This window comes from Ranitomeya imitator, chromosome 4 (genome assembly GCF_032444005.1).
Source record: "Ranitomeya imitator isolate aRanImi1 chromosome 4, aRanImi1.pri, whole genome shotgun sequence".
NCBI classification, from domain to species: domain Eukaryota; kingdom Metazoa; phylum Chordata; class Amphibia; order Anura; family Dendrobatidae; genus Ranitomeya; species Ranitomeya imitator.
In genome coordinates this window covers 29179130-29191622 of record NC_091285.1, presented here as the reverse complement: position 1 = coordinate 29191622, position 12493 = coordinate 29179130, and the positions used below count along the sequence as shown (strand labels likewise).

At 40.4% G+C, this 12493-nt stretch overlaps 1 protein-coding gene across 2 annotated transcripts in view; it reads right to left on the bottom strand.

Annotated features, from left to right (window-relative positions):
* The window catches only part of TSPAN9 (tetraspanin 9), a 500490-nt gene that overhangs the window by 258193 nt on the left and 229804 nt on the right, over positions 1–12493 (bottom strand). The gene's annotated exons all lie outside the window — the stretch shown is intronic.

Below are 12493 nucleotides of genomic sequence, written 5' to 3'. Positions count from 1 at the left end.
AACCTCAGTACCACAAAAAAAATGAGACTGTAGGTCTTGCTGCAGTCTAAATTTATTTTGATCCGGCAAGGAGTCAAAAACAGATGTGTTCCAACGTTTCGACCGGGAACGGTCTTTGTCAAGGACATCTGTCGCAGGTGCAGGTAGGCAAGAGCTAGTAGAGCAATAACGTAAATCGTAAGATCTTTTTCATGTTAAGGAGGACCTGTGTGGACCTGGAGTCGGAGATCAGGGAATGCGGCAAGCACGGCTTACACCCTGCTTGCCGCATTCCCTCATGCCCAGCTCTTGATCCACACAGGTCGTATTTGACGTGAAAAAGATCTTACGATTTACGTCAATGCTTTACTAGATTTTGCCAACCTGCACCCGCAATGGATGTCCTTGACAAAGACCGTTCCCGGTCAAAATGTTGGACCACATCTGTTTTTCACTCCTTGCTGTATCAAAATACATTTACACCACAGCAAGACCAGTCTTTTCTCTTCTGGTGCTTAGGTTCCTACATCTGTTAGCCTGGACTATGTGTCCCTTCCTCTAGCACACAATTCTTTTAAAAAGACAGTGTGCCGGTCTTTCCCCTTCCAATCTTTAACATTAATAGTACTTTCATATGGGCCAAATGGACCTTTTGTGCCCTCTAGACTCCAGGGCCTGGGTGCGTTTGCAACCTCTGCACCTACTATACTAACAACCTTGTCGATTTCCCCCCTAAATCAACAATTGATGGGCCTTTCGAAAACCAATCGAAAGCCATTGAATCTGCACCAACCCCGTCTCTCCACATCAGTAAATAATAATTATGGTAAGGATTTATGCTGCATCTCAAATTTAGGCTTTATGACTAAGCCTAGAAGTGCTTAAAGAACAAGAGGGAAGGAAACAAGTATGTCCAATGCTGGAGACTAGTAATTTAATTATGTTCAGCAAGAGAGATTCAAGACGGGACTGAAAATAAAAGGAACTGAAGTGTAAAAGGAAATGCGCTGAAAAGGTGACATTCATTAAGTGGTGATATCTCCTCATTAACAGCCTTTCATTTAAATAGGTATCACCGGGGTCAGCCGATTGATATCCCGCAGTGCACTCCTAGTGCCGCACATAGCGTTAACTATCCCCGCCATATACTAGGAAAAAAAGGAAATATTTACATCTCCTCTCAATGTATAGAATATTCCATCTCCACAGGAAATGTCATAAATGTATAGTAGATGCCAATCTCATCAATGGAACTCACATCTTTCTTGGCAATGGTTATGAGCCCCGTTGTGTGCGGCTTTTTGTAACGAGGTGGTCATATTTTCCATACAAATGAATGGTAACGTTGACCGCTTTCTTCTGTTACTGCGGAGAGCATCAGAGCTCTGTTCCCATAGGTAGGACTCTCATCTACCATTATTTACTATACAATTATTGCCTATTCCATAAACATGCCATGATTGTATGAGATGACAAGACCCCTTTAATTATTTAACAAGTCTTCAAGGGTGAGTCCAGTGGTTATATGAATAACCTCAAAACTAATTCCTTTAAAAAGATTATATACTTTTATATAACTAAAACTTAAAGGGAAGGTGTTTGCTATGTAATCTGAGAACAGCATGATGTAGTGGCAGATACACTGATTCCAGTGATGGGACTATGTTTTGCTGTTTCAATACAATCAGTGTTTTATCAGCAGGAAATTATGACTGCAGGACTAGATGTCTTATGCTTCCTAGTCCAACCGCACCCCCAGCACTGATTGGCAGCTTTCTGTCGATATACAATGTGCATAGAAAGTAGCCAATCAGTGGTGTGGGCGGGGTTACTCACAGCACAGCATTCCGAGATTTGTTAGATCTGCAGCAGAGAAAACAAGGATTCCATCACTATTGGTGGATTCTTCCCTGGAATCAGAGTTTCTGCCTCAACATCACGCTGCTGTCGAATTACACAGTAACACCTGCTGACAGATTCCCTTTAAACCCATTTTCAAGTAACCTGTTAGGCAATTACGTGATTAAAAAAAATCATGATCCTCAATTTAGACCTTTCATCTACCAGACATAAGGGCTGTAAAAATAAAGTGCTTCTTCATCTGGGTGGCCAAAATCTGGAGGCCCCGAGAGCAGGGAAAATTGATCACTTCCAGATATCCCTACAAATTACATCCTTTGATCAGTTTATCATAGGGTGGTACTTTTTAACAAAATTATTATGTGCATAGCGGACAACCAAAAAGCATCAAGAATAAAGCACACTGTGTGGTTCTCCTGATGAAGTGAGAGCCGTTCGAAATGCATCAAGATTTAAAGCACACTGTGTGGTTCTCTTGATGAAAAAGTAAGGTTACTTTGAAATGCGTCAAGAATAAAGCACACTGAGTGGTTCTCTTGGTTAAGAATTAAGGTCACTTTGAAATGCCTTGAGAATGAAGTGCACTATGTGGTTTTCCTGATGAAGACGTGAGAGCGCTTTGAAACGCGTCAAGAATAAAGCGCACTGTGTCATTCTCCTGGTAAAGAAGTGAGAGCACTTTGAAACACTTTGAAAATAAAGTGCTCTGTGTTGTTTTCCTGGTGAAGGCGTGAGAGAACTTCAAAACGCATCAAGAATAAAGTGCATTGAGTGGTTCTCTTGATGAAGAAGTAAGGTAACTTCTAAACATGTTGAGAATAAAGCGCACTGTGTGGTTCTACTGGCGAAGTGTAAAAGGAAATGTGGTTTTCCTGATGAATTAGTGAGAGCACTTGAAACCTGTCAAGAATAAAGTGCACTGTGTCGTTCTCCTGGTAAAGAAGTAAGAGCACTTTGAAACACTTTAAAAATAAAGCGCACTGTGTGGTTTTTCTGTTGAAGGAGTGAGAGAACTTCAAAACGCATCATCAAGAATAAAGTGCATTGAGTGGTTCTTTTGATGAAGAATTAAGGTAACTTCAATACATGTCGAGAATAAAGCGCACTGTGTGGTTCTACTGATGAAGAAATTAGTGAACTTCAAAACGAGATGAGAATAAAGTGCACTGTGTGGTTCCCTTGATGAAGAAGTAAAACACTTCGAAATGCATTGAGAATGAACTTTACTGTTAACCTAAAGGATCGGATTCCTTTATTGGGTACCTCACCAGCAGCACAGGTTACCCACAATTCATTAATACCGAAATTCGAGTTCCGGCTGACGAAGTTCGCACTGCCGTGATCCGGTTGTCACAGAGATAGAAAAATTCCTTATGGGTGTAGTAATTCAGAAAGCAGGAAATGACAGGTGATTAACCATGTGGGAGGTTTTATGGCCTCCATACTAGTCATCACAAAGCTTTCTAAGAAAATAAGGTAAGAAACAGCTGCACAAAATATTTGATGTACTTTATCCGTAACTTTAAGATCCATTTGTTTTTGTCCTTTATGCTTCTTTTTTTTTTAAATGATGGAATCAATAGCCTGTTTTTATTTCTATGACCTCCAAAAAAAGGCAATTACTTTTTCAAAGCCCCCCAACCACCACAAAAATAAAAACCTATGAATTTTCCCGAACATCCTGTGAATATTAAACATTGTAGGCCTCCGTTATCCCGAGTTCACGGGTCACACGTGTTTGTGTTCGTTAATGAGATGACACTTGAGTCATTAGGACAGGAAGAGAAGGAAAAACAGCTCCAATTTATAAAGTGTCATAAACTAGGAGCATTCAGGATGCAAGATCTCACCATTAACTCCCGGACTCCAAACAGGTCGCAGTCTGTGCACATGCAGATAAAGACAAAATAACAAATGGCCTGAGATTTGGAGCCTGGATAATGTTCAGCTGTTACTATTCTTGCAATGTCATCTGTGGGAAACATGTGCAACTGTGTTTTTTATGCAATGCCGGTATAGCATTGGTCGTCAACCGGTATGGCCAGCTGTTGAAAAACTAAAACTTACAGGCAGGTAGAGATATATCCTTGCTTACCCTTCCTCTTGGCTCTAAATGTCCCCAAATGAGTGATGCCAGATGATATCTTTTGGTTAAAAAATGATTTTGTGATACTCCGTAAAGACATATTTTACAACTGATAAACCCTTTGACATTAAAATATATCTTATGTTGGATAACCCTTTTAAGGTAGGTGTATGTTCATATTTAGTTTCTGAGACAATAATCCGTTTGTCCCAGAAAATTATTATTATTATTGCAATTGCACATGTTTTGTTATAGACGTTTATTTTACACAAAAAAAAGTAGTAAAAAAGCAAATTGGACACAATTTCACACAAAAAAACAAAGTTCTGGACAAAATTGTTGGCATTTATCCAAAATTGTGCGTAAACAACTTTGCTTCAAGCATGTGATGCTCGTACAAACGCACCTGTGGCAAGTAACAGGTGTGGGCAATATGAAAATCACATCTGAAACGAGATAAAAAGGGGAGAAGTTGGGTCTGTGTGTGCCACACTAAACATGGAGAACAGAAAGAGAATAAAACTGTCCGAGGACTTAAGAACCAACATATTTGAACAATATCAACAATCTCAAGGTTACAAGTCTATCTTCAGAGATCTTGATGTTGCTTTGTCCACGGTGCACAACATAATCAAGAAGTTTACAACCCATGGCACTGTAGCTAATCTACCTGGATGTGGATAGCAGTGAAAAACTGATGAATGGTTGCAATGCAGGATAGTCCGGATGGTGGATAAGCGGCTCCAAAAAACTTCCAAAGAAACTCAAGCTGTTCTGTAAACCCAGGATGCATCAATGTCAGCGCAAACTATCCGGCGACATTTGAGAGAAATAAAACACTATGGCAAGAGACCCAGGAGGACCCCACTGCAGACTCAGAGACATAAAAAGATAGACTGCAGTTTGTCAAAATGTACGTAAGCCAAAATCCTTCTGGGAAAGTTTTTGTGGACAGATGAGACCAAGATAGAGCTTTTTGGTAAAGCACATCATTCTACTATTTACTGAAAACAGAATTAGGCCTACAAAGAAAAGAACACAGCACCTACAGTCAAATATGGTGGAGGTTCAGGTTCACTGTCTCTGGCACTGGGTGCCTTGACTGTGTGGAATGCATCAATAAATCTGAAGATTACCAAAGGATTTTGGGGGGGGGCAATGTACTGTCTAGTGTCAGAAAGTTGGGTTTGCATCTTAGGTCATGGATCTTCCAGCAGGATAATAACCCCAAACATACTACAAGAAGCCCCCAGAAACGGATGGAAATAAAGCGCTGGAGAGTTCTGAAGTGGCAGCAATGAGTCCGGATCTAAATCCCATTGATCACCTGTGGAGAGATCTTAAAATTACTGTTTGAAAAAGGCACCTTCATATATGATAGACCTGGAGCAGTCTACAAAAGAAGAGTGGTCCAAAATTCCAGTTGTAAGAAACTTGTTGGTGGCTATAGGAAGCGATTGAATGCAGTTATTTATTCCAAAGGATGTGCAACCAAATATCAAGTTGAGGGTGCTAACAATTTTGTCCGGCCCATTTTTATTTAGGCTTTTGTGTGAAATGATGTCCAACTTGCCTTTTTTCTCTGATTTTTTTTGTGTGTTGTTCCAATACACACAAATGAATGAAATATGTGTATAATAAAACATGTTAAATTGCAATAATTTCCTGGTAGAAATATTTTATTTTCTGGAACAATTTCAATAATGCCAACACTTTTGACCATGACTCTATATGAGATTCCACCACCATCATGCTCTCCAATCTCTACCAAGGTATGACCATCCAAACATTGTGAGCTCCATCAAGCAGAAAATTCATGACAAAAAACTTTAATAATAATAATCTCTAGTAGGAAGTAAGAGTTTCCAAAAGATCAAACGATTCCAATAATCCTAAATATTATATTCTCCAGTGCTGGACACAAACTATAGAAAGTCCTTACTGTGGTTTCAGGAGTGATAGACATCCAAGGTAGTGACCCACCTCCTGAAACTCTTGCTTCTGGGTAACAATCTAACATTTTCATTTATATATTTTTTCATTTGGACAGAATAATTAAAATTGATTTTTTTTTTCTATTAAAGGGTGAACCTTAACCCTTTTTCAGTGATCACGCAAATCATTCTTCCTGCAGAAGTGTCATTTATTACAGAGGTCATTGTTCTTCTAAGCGTCCATATATAAAGATCTTCTCCTCCTGAAGCTCTCCTGTCAATCTTATTGACTTGCCCTAATGATCTCACAATACAATACCCCTGGGGGACAGGTGTAGACAAGCAAAGGAAGAACAGAATGGGTTTTATACAATTACTGGCTACAAAATACAGAGGGAAGTATAAAATGGTTTGTGCAACTGATTCAGATGCAACTTGAGTCAAGTCAGGTCGAATAGATATCTCAACTTCCTTCTTACCCTTCTTATTCTGAGTGAGGAAAATTGGAGTAAGCCACTACCAGACACTACTAGGGATAAAGGGATTGGACGTTGTAATTCAATGTGCCCTCTTTATCCAGAGATTATCCACTGGGGGAGAGTTCTACATGTCAGATGATCAAAATCTGGAATCTAATGTATATGACCAGCTTTAGGGTTTACCCCTTGGAAGTTGAACAGGCCAAACACATGAAACAGCAGTTGCACAAACACTTGTTCCCCTCGTTGCTATCTATCCTGATCACTTGGCCAACAGACATCGAATGTGTATGGCCAGCTTTACTCTATTTCCCTGATTCAGACACACTCGGAGTGCGTATATGTATACTCATGTACACTCCATCGGGAAAGCAGAGTATAGTTGGCCATTCACATTAGAAGGCTGTAGGCCACATGATGCTTCTGGGAGAGCAATGCGAGCAGTAGTCCAAAATCGGATATGCACGATCAACACTTCTCTTGATCATCAGTTGGCTGGCCAGCTATACACACTAGAGAGTTGTCCAACCTCATCGATATCGGCTAGTTCAACCAACATTAGTCTAATGTGTATGGGGGCCAAACACATCTGGCAGCAGTTTATCTGCCCAAAAATCAAAAGACAAATACATTGAAATCCAATATTTCCAATCCTTCACCAAACATCAACTGTGAAGAAACATTTGGTAGGCATCCGTGCATGTTAGGTGGTTATCCAGTTCGGCCAAAATGAGTCTTAAGATAAAAAATGACTAGGCATTGAAATCCAACATCGCCAATCCTTTTCCAAACAATATCTGTTTGGAGAGAGTCCCCCATACATGTTAGATGGTCAACATCAGCTAGTTTGGCCAACATTAATCAAAGGTGTAGGGTCAGCTTTAATGTTCCTCACATGATAGACTATTTGTTTGGCTATATTACTTTTAATTACAGTTTTATACTGGGTGAATGTCAAGTGACAATGACATAGAATATCCCTGTTTCTCAGTAGGTCAAAAGACACATCCTCCACATAATGTTATTATTATATAGTTGCATTGTGGAGATGCGATGGATGGTGTTTATGGTTTCTTTCTACAGTCTGATCCTAGTGTATGCAATATCATATGGATGGATCAAGTCCTGGCATAGATTTTATCTAGGACCTTGTACTTCAAGACTTGTCAAATTGGTAGATATGTTGAGTTTACAACAGCTGCAGGCTTATTTTGTGGAGGAACCTTGTGTTCATTAGAGTTTGCAGATACGGTACTACATGACCTCTGTGGTTCGTGTGCTATAGCTCTTTCCTGTAATCCTCCATATTATGATGATGATAAAGATAAAGATCGCTGTATGACTCGGGTAAAACTGTTAAGTGTCCCACGATGTCTAAGCGATGAGTGATTCTACTGAAAGTAGAAATCTGCAACGAGATGGAGCAGCAATCCAATCAATCAATGGTGCTTTACATGTGTCACTGGCCCTTTAATATCACAACTAGCAAAGTTTAATCTCTGAACATTGCTCTGATTTCTCACGGTCGCCCTCACGCCGTCCAGTTAATGCCTATTGATTATACAGCAAATATCAATAGCCATTTACATACTGAAGAGCTTGTTCTAAATGAAGCCGTGCACCTACAGAAAGCGATTTGGCACATTCTGTAAATAAAATGCACCTGATTTAGACCTCCTTGGTGCCAAGGATCTGTGCCCGTAGCACTAGACTCCTCTTACGGTATCCTCTTACACCCAGCGCTTAGTCACGTTGCCAAACATTCATTTTGATGAGCCTGAAATTGCCTGCAAAAAAATGTCATTACATTCCTCATACATTAAATATGTGCTCCCCGGCTCTCGGGATGTTTATTGTAAGTTTTGTTCGGTACACACAGCCTGGACTTTCCAATGATAATCACTCAACGTACCGCAATAATCTGCAACCTCAACCCAATCGTTACGGGTAGGAAAACTTATGATTTATGCAAAAAAAAAAAAAAAAGAAGAAAAACTTGCCCCAACCAATAAAAAAAAAAAATGGTAAAAGTCATAATATGCTAATGCAGCAACTCTGTAAAATTGTGGATTTAATTAAGCCTGGTATGAAAAATCTGACAGTTACAAAATAACTTCCTTCCGCACTACGTTCCAGGGTATTGATCGCATCAGGAAACTGTAAGTGAACGGTTACTTAATTGCTTTCTACAGAACCAGCACCAAGATATGCAATTTAAAGGGAACCCGTGAGCACATTTTACATACTGAAGTAGTGGTTTAGTTATATAGGCAATTTTTCGCCAAGAAAAATGATACCTTTTTTATAGAGATACGATGTGCCAGTCATGAGAAATCCAGGGTAGAAGTAATATGCAAATAAGGGGGCGTGTCAGCACACTTAGCTTCTTCTAAGCCCCCTGAGCACTTCCAACCTGATTTGCATATGGCTTCTACACTTGATTTCTCAAGACTGGTACATTGGGTCTCTACAAAGAAGGTATCATTCTTATTGGGGTAAAAGTGATTATAGAGTCACACCATTTTTTTTACATATAAAAACATGCAGAAATGTTCCCTTTAAAACACTGCTGTTGTCTTCGGTCTGGGGAGACCGATTTTGAACTTTGATATTTTTTGGGGTGTTCAAGATGCGGTTCTGAAACTTGTCGTTGATTGACTTAAATGAGGATGGATCGGTCGGCCACGGGTTTCAGAGCCGCATCTTGAATATTTTAAAGAATATTGAAGTTCAAGGTCGGTCGTTTTTGACCGAAGACAACAGCAGGGTTAAAAGGGAATTATGAGATTTCTGTATACCTTATGGAACCCATATGTGGGTAGTCCCAAAGACAACGTTTATAATTAGGCATACAAGGCCTTTAAGTAGAGATGAGTAAATAGATTTGCAGGACTCTGTTCCAGGTCAATAGCACCTGGCAGCTAGACGAGAGGCCCACGAATCTCTTATCTTCCGGTGTCCACGGCGTGTCATTGATTTGATACGACTGGCGTGATGCCATCTGTGCGGCGTGACGCACGCATGATATCGCACCAGCCCTGGCTAATTAAAAGGTGCGCCTGGGACGCCAGAAGATGAGAAATTCGTGGGCATTTTGTTTAGCTGCCAGCTGCCACTGACTTGGATCCTAGACCGAATCGATCCGCTCATCTCTACCTCGTAGACTTGACAACTCTCGTGGAAAAATGAAGAGACCTCACAGACCCCCAGAAGAGTGGGCTTATCTTTCAGATACCGAAGAAACCACTCAGAAAGCAGACCAGGTTATATGTGCATGTTACTGAAATTATCCATTATAAGATCACAAAAGGAATAGAGAGCAGTACGGAGAGGTGCGTGCCTAAAAACTATATAAACATGTCCTCTGGTGCTTGGTTCCAATCTGATTTTTTTTTAACAACTTGCTTGACGCGGAATTCCTAGGGATCACCATACGACCCAATGTGATGTGGCCGTGGCACACGGCAAACTTTGACCGCGCAACCTGTCTCGTGGTCAAAGTCGATGTGTAGCCCCAGCCTAAAACCTATCAGCAGCACTACTGCGATGTTAGAGTGCAGTAAATTTACCTAGAGAGATGAATCCAAAATCGGACATGTCTCCGCGATTTTATACTTGAATAATTGTCCAGCAAAAAATCGCGGCCATGGCGTATATAGAGTTGAGCCCCACTTTTTTTTAATGGTCGCATTATTACGATTTTACTGTGCTCATAAAACTTTCTCTCTTTCCCAAAAGGTGTCAAAGGGGTAATGTTTCTCCTTGTAGATAGTGGCAAGCCAAACCTGGCATGTCAGAATGAGGAGACTTATAGGCCATGCATGCTCCTCCGGGAAATTAAATATACAAATTGTTTCTTCAGAGAGGAAGAGAACTAGGACTCTAGCACAGCCTATTGGAAGTAGCAATCTTAAAAGTCAATGTCGTCTCTTTAACGAGCCTTGCAATATGACTTAGGATAAAAGCCAAACCAGAATCTCAATTTACAAGCATGGCATTTTAGTGCAAAGTTTGAGCTCTGATTTTGCTAGGCAAGAAGCTCTGGACTGGGGTCTAAGGGGTAATGTTTCTCCTTGTGGAGAGTGACAAGCCAAGCCTGGCATATCAGAGTGAGGAAAATTATAAGCCATGCCATGCTCATCTGGGAAATGAAATATGCAAATTGTCTCTTCAAAGAGGAAGAGGAGAAACATTACCCCTTAGACCCCAATCCAGAGCCTCTCACCTAGCCAAGTCAGATCTCATACTTTGCACTGATGAGGGGCAACACCCCGAAACACCGTGTCTGCTAACTGAGATTATGATTTGGCTTTTATCTTAAGTCATAATGCAAGGCTCGTTAAAAAGTCAACATTGACTTTTAGGATCGCTGCTTCCAATAGATGGTGCTTGAGTTCTAGTCCTCTTCCTTTCTAAAGAGACAATTTGCATATTTAATTTCCCGAAGGGAAAATCCGTATAGTACCCACCAGGTTCGTTGGCCTCCTGCGCATGCGCCACATTCTGCTGCGGCAACTTTGCTAAGCTCCCGTGATCTCTCTTATGGTTGCTACTGGCTACAGATATGACTATATTGGAATATGGGGCTCCGCTTTAGTGAAAAAAGTGTATAGCTTCTAATAAAATATATTAAATAACATAGTTTGTCACACGCCTGTGTCCACGTGAAGTTTTGTCATATAATTTCCACATATAGATCATTTTGTACGATTCTCGTACTGAACCCTTAAAAAAAAAATCGAAAATACACAACATAGGTTCCTGTACCAAATCCATATATCAATTTACATTTTATTAGAAGCCATTTCTTGACATCGTAGACGGAATACACTTTTTATAGGAAAAACCAGACCCAGTGTGAAATCCAGCCTTGGCACTAATGTCCATAAATCAATCTAAATAAAGTGCGCTGAAGGGAACATATTCCGATGCCGCATTCATTAGTGTCGTCGGGATCGTTTGCTCTTAAAACTGTCACTGTCACAGAAAACATTATTAGATCTTAAGTTGAAAATGAACATCTTCAAGAAATACGACTCGTGTCCGCTGCTGTCGGGAATCCATCTACCCGGCTTAGGGTTGACCAAAGTGATTTGTGCACTCACGACCGGCTAATAAAATCATCTCTATAGTTTCAATTACGCGAAGATTTTAATCAATGTCTCTACCGCTTACGTTGATTTATCGCCCATCACAACCACTTCATGGCATTACATCTTTTTCTCATTATCCTCCTTATTTACTTATGGAAATGGGAATCCAGATGCATCATTTTCCTTCCGAATTATTGGTTTACCATGTAAGACTGACCATTTTGGAGTAAATGTGGCACAAAAATGTGGTCTCGGCTGGGCTGTTTGATGGCAAGGGATGCACAACCTGTCTTTACGGAGGAGGCGACCACATGCCCTGAATGGTCTGATGCGTCCATAGCTACATCAGACATTATTCAGAGAAATTACTACATAGGACACCTAGAGTATGCCCTATAAAAAGGATCGGTCGTTTACTGTAGACTAGGCCATTCCATGAGATAACATTGTTATTTGAGGGGCCATACACATTGGATTAATGGGTTACTCCCAAAATAAAAATGTATTCACCTAGCCACAGGGTAGGTAGTAATTTACTATTTGATGGAGGTCTAACCACTGAGACCCCAGTGATCTTGAGAATAGGGCTCTGGAACTCAAGAACTGATTTCGGCATGACTGCCCATCTCTATCTAATATGTATGGGGGCTTCCCAACTCTTCTCCAATAGATGATGTTGGCAGAGAGAAGAATCAAGCAGTTGGATTTTAACACGGTCCATCCATTTGTTCCCGGGAGTAGTTGGTCAAATAAGCACTGAAACAACAGGTGTTGGATCAGCCTAAGCTCATAGAATACCAGGCTCTTGGATTTGTCTCACATGGAAATTTGTGATTTTGGCATGGTAACTCTTTGGTATGGTTTCTAGAAACGTTCCCAGTAAATTTGGCCATGTTTCGGCCCCAGTTTATATAATAAAATGTGGCTGGTGGTCCTATGTCTCTATTTCATTAATCCTATTATTTTGTTCCAGGTCTCTCCAAATTAGATCATCCAGAGGTGTACTGGCAATAGTGGTAGAACATGTTTGTTGGGAGGAAACCTATTTAATGACTTGAAATA